This window comes from Pseudophryne corroboree, chromosome 3, assembly GCF_028390025.1.
Source record: "Pseudophryne corroboree isolate aPseCor3 chromosome 3, aPseCor3.hap2, whole genome shotgun sequence".
NCBI classification, from domain to species: Eukaryota; Metazoa; Chordata; class Amphibia; order Anura; family Myobatrachidae; genus Pseudophryne; species Pseudophryne corroboree.
The window spans coordinates 58,070,674-58,083,720 of record NC_086446.1 but is presented as its reverse complement, the minus strand read 5'-3'; positions in this window follow the sequence as shown (position 1 = coordinate 58,083,720).

Sequence of the window (13,047 nt, the reverse complement as noted above, 5' to 3'; positions counted from 1 at the left end):
GTAAAGGCCTGTTATTTTGTAGCAGCTGCTGGAAAGTCATAGAGGTTTGTGTCAGACTCTGTACCAAATTGGAGAGTGCATCCACCCAAGGGAGATTTATTACCGGCACATCCGAGACTGGGATGGCAGTATGTACCTTATGAGGAATACCGATGGGGGGGGTAACTGCAGGAGTTGCCAAGTGGTTAACTATTTGACACAGTAACTGAGAAAAAGAAGCCCATGGGGGTTCCTGACCAGAGACTGAGGGTGCTGACTGGAGTGGTGCTGGCTGGTTAGGTGGGATATAACAGGTAGCACATAACTCATCCTGTAAATTATCCTGAGGTTACGTACCTGCTGAGCAAGATTTACAAGAGGTTAAAATAGGTGGCATAGCCTCCTTGTGGCTCTTGCCTTTGCCTGACATGGCAGCTGGAGAATGTGTGCACAATATGGCAATGATCAGTGAGGATCACTTCAGTAATGTGGCTAACTTCACCAGCCCAGGGACTGTAAACAAATGTAGAAGCCCTTATCATCTGGATTTAGGGTAACAGGGTGGAAAGAAAGTGAAAGGTATATGCTGACAGAGGAAAGTAAGCAGACAGTAGAGCTAGCATTAGTCACATGCAATGCAGAATACAGTATAAATGCAATTTCAATATACAGATGGGGCCTCTGTTGTCTTGCCATCTTCTGTGCCTAGGCGCACCTAGTCACTGTGAGCGTCTCCGTCTGGATGGGCGCTCATGCCTGGATGGAGATGATTACCATTCACTTTAATGGAGAGCATCTCCATCTGCATGCCCAGACAGAGACACTCTAAATGGGAGTGTCTTTGTGTACTCCCGGAATGACTAGGTGGACAGATCGCCTAGTCACGCCAGTAGTGCACGCCTGCGACTAGGCAGGCAGAGATAAAGAAGGCTCCATCTGTACTGCAATGGGCAATAACTCAACTGCACAGCAGGATTTGCTGGTAGGATACGAGAGATATATAACCTGGCTCCTCTGAGAGGTATACAGGGAGACTGGACCCAGCGTTCCCGGAGACCTGTGTGCTGAAAATGTCTGCCTCTGGTCTCAGAAGGGGAGGAGGGTGGAGGAGGAGCAGCTCAGCGGCAGGAAGACTGCAGTGCACTGGTGCCCTGAACTGGGGGGAGGGGCCACAGGCAAGGGGCTGGCCTCCCCTATGCCAGCGTTACCCATCAGGTGCCCTCGCCCTGATACAATGCCTGCACCAGTATAGTAATGAGAATATACCAGGAGCGCTGTCAAATGTAATAGGTATTTATTAAACCGTATAGATTGTATTGCTGTTTTTTCAGGATAAAACAAATTTTTGGCAACAATAGAATCTACAAATTAAAACCAATTAACGTTTAATCTAATAATTACATACTGTACATAAACCAGATAAAAACATTTTATTGAGCCACAAAGCAAAAGGTGGGTTTCACAACTATCTTGAACAATAATGGTATTCCTCCTGTAGAGCAGACATGCAGCAGCTGGGTATAGGTAATTCATCAAGTATCAGTATCAGCTTGATGTGTTAATATAGCGAAGTCTTTGTTAGTAATAGCGGTAAAGGCCCATACACACTGGCCCATTTTGAGCTCAAAGTACAGCAGGTCACTTTTGGTGTTCTGAGCTACTTTGAGATCAAACTCGGCCAGTCTGTATGACCGGGCAATGGGGGTCATTCCGAGTCGTTCGCTCGGTAAAAATCTTCGCATCGCAGCGATTTTCCGCTTAGTGCGCATGCGCAATGTTCGCACTGTGACTGCGCCAAGTAAATTTGCTATGCAGTTAGGAATTTTACTCACGGCTTTTTCTTCGCTCTGGCGATCGTAATGTGATTGACAGGAAATGGGTGTTTCTGGGCGGAAACAGGCCGTTTTATGGGCGTGTGGGAAAAAACGCTACCGTTTCTGGAAAAAACGCAGGAGTGGCCGGAGAAACGGGGGAGTGTCTGGGCGAACGCTGGGTGTGTTTGTGACGTCAAACCAGGAACGACAAGCACTGAACTGATCGCAGATGCCGAGTAAGTCTGAAGCTACTCTGAAACTGCTACGAGGTGTGTAATCGCAATATTGCGAATACGTCGTTCGCAATTTTAAGTTGCTAAGATTCACTCCCAGTAGGCGGCGGCTTAGCGTGAGCAACTCTGCTAAAATCGGCTTGCGAGCGAACAACTCGGAATGACCCCCAATGAGCGGTGAGTGCTGATGCGCGCTTCCACATCATCACTGGCCACCGCCGTCCGTCGGGCTGTTTGAACAGCCGATTGCAGCACTTTCCACAGTCTCCCACTGTGGAAAGTGCTTCACCACCCGTCAGCATCGCTGGCCACAGGAAAATCGCCCAGTGTGTGTGCACCTTTAGAAGTAACTCAAGCAGAAAAATTCCATTCACAGCAGGGATTTGAAACGGCATATAGCGGCTAATTACAAACAGTTCATTGCAAGGGGATACGGCTGAGAAACGTGTCAAGCTACAGTATGGCCGCTATTCCACAAGTACTAAGATTGTGGACATCAGTCTAAGCAACTGAGCCTCAGATGAGCAGCATTACAGGCCGGTACATTTGTCTATCAGCAGCGGTACAGGATAGTAAGAATTCATTAGGTCAACCACACTTAGGTCGACAGTCATTAGGTTGACCACTATTGGTCGACATGCATTAGGTCGCATGGTCATTAGGTCGACATGGTCGCTATAAGGTCAGCACAATAGGGATTGTAACAAAATATGCAAAAGAGAAATTAGAGCGGCTAAAGTAGAAACTGAAAAACTAGTAGCAAAGAAAAGCAAAACAAATCCCACATTTTTTTTTAAATACATCAACAGCAAGAGACTATGGGGGTCATTCCGAGTTGATCGCTCGCTAGCTGTTTTTAGCAGTCGTGCAAATGCTAAGCCGCCGCCCTCTGGGTGTGTATTTTAGCTTAGCAGAAGTGCGACCAAAAGGATCGCAGAGCGACTACAAAAAAAAAGTGCAGTTTCAGAGTAGCTCCAAACCTACTTCTAGCTTGCGATCACTTCAGACTGTTCAGTTCCGGATTTGACGTCACAAACACGCCCTGCTTTTGGCCAGCCACACCTGCATTCTCCCAGACACGCCTGCATTTTTCCTGGCATGCCTGCGTTTTTTCGAACACTCCCTGAAAACGGTCACTTGACACCCAGAAACGCCCCTTTCCTGTCAATCAATCTGTGGCTGCCATTGCGACTGAAAAGCGTCGCTAGACCTTGTGTAAAATTATTTAGCCTGTTGAAAAACTACGTCGCGCGTACCCACTGCGCCGCATACGCATGCGCACAAGTGCCGCTTTTTCATTTAATCGCTGCGCAGCAAACATTTTTAGCTAGCGATCAACTCAGAATGACCCCCTAAAGAAGGAGAGTATAGGCCCTTTAAAGGATAAGTTGGGGGTCTTAATCAAAAATAATAATGACATCGCAAACAAACTAAACGAGTTTTTTTCAACGGTATTTACCAGAGAAGACCAAATGCAGGGTCTAACACACAATATCAACAAAGATAATGTCCCACTGCTAAATGCTTATTTAAGTGAGGAGGTAGTCTGTGACCGATTAAAAAATTTTAAGATTAATAAGCCACCTGGTCCCGATGGAATTCACCCAAGGGTTCTTATGGAGCTTTATTCTCAACTAGCAAGATCACTATTTTTGATTTTCAAAGATTCAGTTATATCAGGTATGTTCCCAAGGACTGGCGTATAGTGGAGATGGTGCCAATATTCAACCGGGTAATTATAGACCAGTTAGTCTTACATCTATAGTGGGGAAAGTATTGGAAGGTATTCTAAGTGATAGTATTCAGAAGTTCCTTGATGCCAATAAGATCATTAAAAGGAACCAACATGGATTTGTTAAGGATAGATCATGTCAAACCAACTTACCTGGCTTTTATGAAACAGTAAGTGCGAACCTTGATCAGGGTAAGGAGGTGGATGTAATCTTTTTAGACTTTGCCAAAGCTTCGACACAGTACCGCACATACAACTTATCTATAAGCTACAGGAAATCGGGCTACGGAGCACAATATGCACTTGCGTCAGAAATTGGTTAGATTAGATAATAGGGAGAAATGTGTTGTGGTCAATGGATCATTTTCAAATTGGACTGAAGAGCTAAGTGGTGTGCCACAAGGGTCTGTACTTGGATCACTATTGTTTAGCATTTTCATTAATGACCTAACAGTAGGTCTAGAGAGCATGGTGTCAATCTTTGCAGATGATACAAAATTGTGTAAGGTTATAAATATGGAGGGGGATGCCGAGTCTTTTCAGAATGACTTAGTGAAACTAGACGCATGGGCAGCTAAATGGAGAATGAGATTCAATACCGACAAGTGTAAGGTAATGCATTGTGGTAGCAAGAACAAAAACAACACCTACATACTAAATGGGATAATGTTAGGGGATTCTGTACTGGATAAAGACTTGGGTGTTCACATAGATAGCAAACTAAGTAGCAGTACCCAAAGTAGGATTGCAGCAAAGATGGCTAATAAGATATTAGCATGCATAAAACGGGGAATTGATGAAAGGGACGAGAGTGTTATACTACCATTATATAAATCACTAGTGAGGCCACATCTAGAATACTGTGTACAATTTTGGGCACCATACTTCAAAAAGGATATCCTGGAGCTAGAAAAGGTTCAGAGGCGGATGACCAAACTAATTAAGGGAATGGAGAATCTGGAATACGAGGAAAGGCTTGCAAAGCTAGGCATGTTTACACTGGAAAAGAGGAGACTAAGAGGGGATATGATCAACATCTACAAATATATAAGGGGTCAATACACAGAGCATGCATGAGACCTGTTTTTGATAAGATCAGCTCAGAGTACACGTGGGCACTCGCTTAGGTTAGAGGAGAGGAGATTCTGCACAATGCGGCAAAAGGGTTTTTTCACAGTAAGGACAATACGTGTTTGGAATGCCCTGCCTGAGGAACTAGCAACGGCGTACTCAGTCAACACCTTTAAGAATGGGTTAGATAAATTCCTATTGGATAAGGATATTCAGGGTGGGTGTGGTATTGAAAGTCGACAGTAACTAGGTCGACAATGTCTAGGTCGACCAATATTGGTCGACAGTAACTAGGTCGACAGGGTGTCTAAGACGACAGGGTCTTTAGGTCGACATGTTCTAGGTCAACAGGTCAAAAGGTCAACATGAGTTTTTAATGTTATTTTGGTGTTGTTTTCTTCGTAGAGTGACCGGGAACCCCAATTAGTGCATCGTGTCTCCTCGCATGGTGCCTTTGCTCCGCTACCGCTTTGCTCGGCACAGATTACCGTTCCAATCGTAGTCCACGTGGATCGTTAAGTATGAAAAGGTTAAAAAAAAAGAAAAAAATTGTGAAAAACGCATGTCGACCTTTTGACATGTCGACCTAGAACATGTCGACCTAAAGGCCATGTCGACCTAGACACCCTGTTGACCTAGTTACTGTCGACCAATAGTGGTCGACCTATACATTGTCGACCTAGTTACTGTCGACTTTCAGTCCGGATCCCATTCAGGGTTATGGTGCTTTGTCATGCACTATAGTTATTAAAACAAAACGGCTGGCATTAAAACAAAACGGCTGACATCAGCATGAGGCAAAATTAGTCCTAAAAGGAAACTGCATAGGAGACCACCAATAGGTTGAACTCAATGGACAAATTGTCTTTTTTCAACCTTAGATACTATGTTACTATGTTACTATGTACTAAGTCGACATGGAAAAAGGGCGACATGCATTTTTCTATTTTTTATTTTTTATTTTTTGATCTTTTATATACTTTACGATCCACGTGGACTACGATTGGGAATGGTAACCTGTGCCGAGCGCAGAAGTAGCGGAGCGAGGCATCTTGCCTAAAGCAACACAAACAAAGCGAGCCATGTGAGGGGACATGGTGCACTAATTGGGGTTCCCCGTCACTTTAAGAGGAAAACGACCCCAAAAAAGTTAAAAAAACTCATGTCGGCCTTTTTTCATGTCGACCTAGTACATGTTGACTTAATGAACACGTCTCCCTAGTGACCATGTCGATAATAGTGGTCAACCTGATGACTGTCAACCTAAGTGTGGTTGACCTAATGAATTCTTACTATCCTGTACCGCTGCTGATAGACACAAGTGTACCGGCCTGTAATGCTGCTCATCTGAGGCTCAGTTGCTTAGACTGATGTCCACAATCTTAGTGCTTGCAGAGTAGTGGCCATACTGTAGCTTGACCCGTTTCTCAGCCTCTAACAGGGGGCCGTTCCCATATGTAAATTGTGACAAATGGTCACTGTAGGTCATCAGAAGCGCTTGGTCACAGACAAGCAGGAGGTGTTGATGAATAGAGGAAGGTGAAGACAGGAGTAACATGGAGAAACATCTCACCCTGCATGCCCAGTGCACCATTCTACTATGCACATGAATTTGTCAGGGGAAAAACCCTGCAAAATGCATTTACATCCAACTCTACATAAGGACCATACTCTACAGCAGTTCACCAGCAGAAACATAATTCTTTATACATGTGCGATTAGAAATAAAGTCTGTGGATTTCTCTATTACCTCAACCTGATCTCCACATCAAGATGAAGCCCTTCTAGACAAAAGACATTCCAATACATTCCGGGAGAGGTATTAGGTATGATCCAAAAGGAAGGCAATCATTGCACTTACCATGAGATGGCAGCGCGAGTTATGTTGATGCCAATGGATTCAATTCATAATCAGATGGTGATGATGTATCTCTGTTTTCTGCAGGGGCTCGGTGTGAGAAGAACAAGACTCTTGGAGACATTCTGTATGAGACTCTGGCAGATCTGACACATGATGACTTCAAACGGTTTAAGGACAAGTTGTCTGATTTCTCCTATGGAGGGCGAGGCCCCATCCCACGTGGGCGCCTGGAACCTGCTGATTATGTTACCGCGAAAAATCTTCTGATAGATGTTTATGGAGAGGACGCAGTGCTGGATGTGACCATACAGGTCCTCCAACTGATCAGCCTTATGGGACCTGCAGAGGATCTCCAGCACAAAGTGACACAACATGGTGAGTTCCAATAGGGCAATTCCTGCCATGTACCTTGTCAGCAATTGTTTACATAGGAGTAAAATGACCCATAGAATCACTGGTGGTGGTGATAATGGTGAGAGCAATCAGGGCCTGATCCTGTATATAGTAAACTGCAATTCTGCCCATGTACAGATCTCACAGTATGTAGTATACAGTTCAGGCACCGCAACCTGAATATGCAGCTTACCGCACTTACAGATGATTCTGAGTTACACAGATTTTAGTCATAGCTAAACTTGTAGCTGACTGAGCATAACTGGGCAGCAGGTGGGTGTACATGTAGGCTCAGTGCTCCGTGGTTGTGTAGATGCAAATGTTGGCTAAACAAAGGTGTCATACTGAGGTAACAAACAGACTTCATGTTGGTTCCCTTGTACCAAGGAGAGGGGCATTGGCAAATGTGTGCTGATGGTGACAATGATTGCTCTAACCAGTAGATGAATGCGGCCAATACAGTTATATAGATGTGGCTGACACTGAATGCAGGCAGAGATATGCAGTTCATCAGAACATGGAAAGACGCTACAAAAGCACCCACTGTATATGCGACTCTGAGTCAGGCCTTCAGTGGTTATGACAGTTGGGGAGGGTACTGGGGGTCTCAAAAACTGAGAAGTGTTTACTCAGGAACTGAAACCTATCAGTACCTCCTCTCCACTGTCACTTCACTGCTCGGACTACAGGAGAACACATCACACACAGGACATTAACTGTACGCTTCCTGTTCTACTGACTGCAGGAGAACACATCAAACACAGGACAGTCACTGTGCACTTCCTCTTATACTGACTGCAGGAGGACACATCACACACAGGACAGGCACTGTGCACTTCCTCTTATACTGACTGCAGGAGGACACATCACACACAGGACATTAACTGTACGCTTCCTGTTCTACTGACTGCAGGAGAACACATCACACACAGGACACAGTCACTGTGCACTTCCTCTTATACTGACTGCAGGAGGTCACATCACACACAGGACATTAACTGTACGCTTCCTGTTCTACTGACTGCAGGAGAACACATCACACACAGGACACAGTCACTGTGCACTTCCTCTTATAGTGACTGCAGGAGGACACATCACACACAGGACAGTCACTGTGCACTTCCTCTTATACTGACTGCAGGAGGACACATCACACACAGGACAGGCACTGTGCACTTCCTCTTATAGTGACTGCAGGAGGACACATCACACACAGGACAGTCACTGTGCACTTCCTCTTATACTGACTGCAGGAGGACACATCACACACAGGACAGTCACTGTGCACTTCCTCTTATACTGACTGCAGGAGGACACATCACACACAGGACAGTCACTGTGCACTTCCTCTTATAGTGACTGCAGGAGGACACATCACACACAGGACAGTCACTGTGCACTTCCTCTTATACTGACTGCAGGAGGACACATCACACACAGGACAGGCACTGTGCACTTCCTCTTATACTGACTGCAGGAGGACACATCACACACAAGACAGTCACTGTGCACTTCCAATTATACTGACTGCAGGAGGACACATCACACACAGGACAGTCACTGTGCACTTCCTCTTATACTGACTGCAGGAGGACACATCACACACAAGACAGTCACTGTGCACTTCCAATTATACTGACTGCAGGAGGACACATCACACACAGGACAGTCACTGTGCACTTCCTCTTATAGTGACTGCAGGAGGACACATCACACACAGGACAGTCACTGTGCACTTCCTCTTATACTGACTGCAGGAGGACACATCACACACAGGACAGTCACTGTGCACTTCCTCTTATAGTGACTGCAGGAGGACACATCACACACAGGACAGTCATGCTGCATTCACACCGCAAATGCCGGGTCCTACCCGGTAAGACAAACGTGTACTTACCGGGTGGGATCCGGCATTTGCGCTCCGTTGCAGGCTTCCCGACCCGGCAATATACCGGGTCGGTTGCCATGACAACGGAGGCCGCAGCAGCAGCAGGGGCGGGGGTGGAGGCGGCGTCGGGAGATGAGCTCATCTCCAGCGCCGCCTCTCCCTATCTTGTGAATGGGAACCGTGTCGCATCGACACGGCTCCCATTCACACCGCACCTGACCCGGTAATCAACCCGGGTAAAACCCTTCTTTTTTACCGGGTTGATTTACCGGGTCAGGCGACCCGCTAAATCACCCAGTGTGCTTTCACATCGCACACTGACCCGGTTCGACACGGCAATATGCCATGTCGGTACCGGGTTATTTGTGCGATGTGAAAGGGGTCTTACTGTGCACTTCCTCTTATACTGACTGCAGGAGGACACATCACACACAGGACAGTCACTGTGCACAGCCTCTTATACTGACTGCAGGAGGACACATCACAAACAGGACAGTCACTGTGCACTTCCTCTTATACTGACTGCAAGATGACACATCATCCACAGGACAGTCACTGTGCACTTCCTCTTATACTGACTGCAAGATGACACATCACACACAGGACAGTCACTGTGCACTTCCTCTTATACTGACTGCAGGAGGACACATCACACACAGGACAGTCACTGTGCACTTCCTCTTATACTGACTACAGGAGGAGACATCACACACAGGACAGTCACTGTGCACTTCCTCTTATACTGACTGCAAGATGACACATCACACACAGGACAGTCACTGTGCACTTCCTCTTATACTGACTGCAGGAGGACACATCACACACAGGACAGTCACTGTGCACTTCCTCTTATACTGACTGCAGGAGGACACATCACACACAGGACAGTCACTGTGCACTTCCTCTTATACTGACTGCAGGAGGACACATCACACACAGGACAGTCACTGTGCACTTCCTCTTATACTGACTGCAGGAGGACATATCACATACAGGACAGTCACTGTGCACTTCCTCTTATACTGACTGCAGGAGGACACATCACACAGGACAGTCACTGCGTGCTTCCTCTTATACTGACTGCAGGAGGACACATCACACACAGGACAGTCACTGTGCACTTCCTCTTATACTGACTGCAGGAGGACACATCACACACAGGACAGTCACTATGCACTTCCTCTTATACTGACTGCAGGAGGACACATCACACACAGGACAGTCACTGTGCACTTCCTCTTATACTGACTGCAGGAGGTCACATCACACACAGGACAGTCACTGTGCACTTCCTCTTATACTGACTGCAGGAGGACACATCACACACAGGACAGTCACTGTGCACTTCCTCTTATACTGACTGCAGGAGGTCACATCACACACAGGACAGTCACTGTGCACTTCCTCTTATACTGACTGGAGGAGGACACATCACACACAGGACAGTCACTGTGCACTTCCTCTTATACTGACTGCAGGAGGTCACATCACACACAGGACAGTCACTGTGCTCTTCCTCTTATACTGACTGCAGGAGAACACATCACACACAGGACAGTCACTGTGCACTTCCTCTAATACTGACTGCAGGAGGACACATCACACACAGGACAGTCACTGTGCACTTCCTCTTATACTGACAGCAGGAGGTCACATCACACACAGGACAGTCACTGTGCACTTCCTCTTATACTGACTGCAGTAGGACACATCACACACAGGACAGTCACTGTGCACTTCCTCTTATACTGACTGCAGGAGGACACATCACACACAGGACAGTCACTGTGCACTTCCTCTTATACTGACTGCAGGAGGACACATCACACACAGGACAGTCACTGTGCACTTCCTATTATACTGACTGCAGGAGGACACATCACACACAGGACAGTCACTGTGCACTTCCTCTTATACTGACTGCAGGAGGACACATCACACACAGGACAGTCACTGTGCACAGCCTCTTATACTGACTGCAGGAGGACACATCACAAACAGGACAGTCACTGTGCACTTCCTCTTATACTGACTGCAGGAGGACACATCACACACAGGAGAGTCACTGTGCGCTTCCTCTTATACTGACTGCAGGAGGACACATTACACACAGGACAGTCACTGTGCACTTCCTCTTATACTGACTGCAGGAGGACACATCACACACAGGAGAGTCACTGTGCGCTTCCTCTTATACTGACTGCAGGAGGACACATCACACACAGGACAGTCACTGTGCACTTCCTCTTATACTGACTGCAGGAGGACACATCACACACAGGACAGTCACTGTGCACTTCTTCTTATACTGACTACAGGAGGACACATCACACACAGGACAGTCACTGTGCACTTCCTCTAATACTGACTGCAGGAGGACACATCACACACAGGACAGTCACTGTGCACTGCCTCTTATACTGACTGCAGGAGGAGACATCACACACAGGACAGTCACTGTGCACTTCCTCTTATACTGACTGCAGGAGGACACATCACACACAGGACAGTCACTGTGCACTTCCTCTTATACTGACTGCAGGAGGACACATCACACACAGGACAGTCACTGTGCACTTCCTCTTATACTGACTGCAGGAGGACACATCACACACAGGACAGTCACTGTGCACTTCCTCTTATACTGACTGCAGGAGGACACATCACACACAGGACAGTCACTGTGCACTTCCTCTTATACTGACTGCAGGAGGACACATCACACACAGGACAGTCACTGTGCACTTCCTCTTATACTGACTGCAGGAGGACACATCACACACAGGACAGTCACTGTGCACTTCCTCTTATACTGACTGCAGGAGGACACATCACACACAGGACAGTCACTGTGCACTTCCTCTTATACTGACTGCAAGATGACACATCATCCACAGGACAGTCACTGTGCACTTCCTCTTATACTGACTGCAGGAGGACACATCACACACAGGACAGTCACTGTGCACTTCCTCTTATACTGACTGCAGGAGGACACATCACACACAGGACAGTCACTGTACACTTCCTCTTATACTGACTGCAGGAGGACACATCACACACAGGACAGTCACTGTGCACTTCCTCTTATACTGACTGCAGGAGGACACATCACACACAGGACAGTCACTGTGCACTTCCTCTTATACTGACTGCAGGAGGACACATCACACACAGGACAGTCACTGTGCACTTCCTCTTATACTGACTGCAAGATGACACATCATCCACAGGACAGTCACTGTGCACTTCCTCTTATACTGACTGCAGGAGGACACATCACACACAGGACAGTCACTGTGCACTTCCTCTTATACTGACTGCAGGAGGACACATCACACACAGGACAGTCACTGTACACTTCCTCTTATACTGACTGCAGGAGGACACATCACACACAGGACAGTCACTGTGCACTTCCTCTTATACTGACTGCAGGAGGACACATCATCCACAGGACAGTCACTGTGCACTTCCTCTTATACTGACTGCAGGAGGACACATCACACACAGGACAGTCACTGTACACTTCTTATACTGACTGCAGGAGGACACATCACACACAGGACAGTCACTGTGCACTTCCTCTTATACTGCCTGCAGGAGGACATATCACACACAGGACAGTCACTGTGCACTTCCTCTTATACTGACTGCAGGAGGACACATCACACACAGGAGAGTCACTGTGCACTTCCTCTTATACTGACTGCAGGAGGACACATCACACACAGGACAGTCACTGTGCACTTCCTCTTATACTGACTGCAGGAGGTCACATCACACACAGGACAGTCACTGTGCACTTCCTCTTATACTGACTGCAGGAGGACACATCACACACAGGACAGTCACTGTGCACTTACTCTTATACTGACTGCAGAGGACACATCACACACAGGACAGTCACTGTGCACTTCCTCTTATACTGACTGCAGGAGGACACATCACATACAGGACAGTCACTGTGCACTTCCTCTTATACTGACTGCAGGAGGACACATCACATACAGGACAGTCACTGTGCACTTCCTCTTATACTGACTGCAGGAGGACACATCACATACAGGACTGTC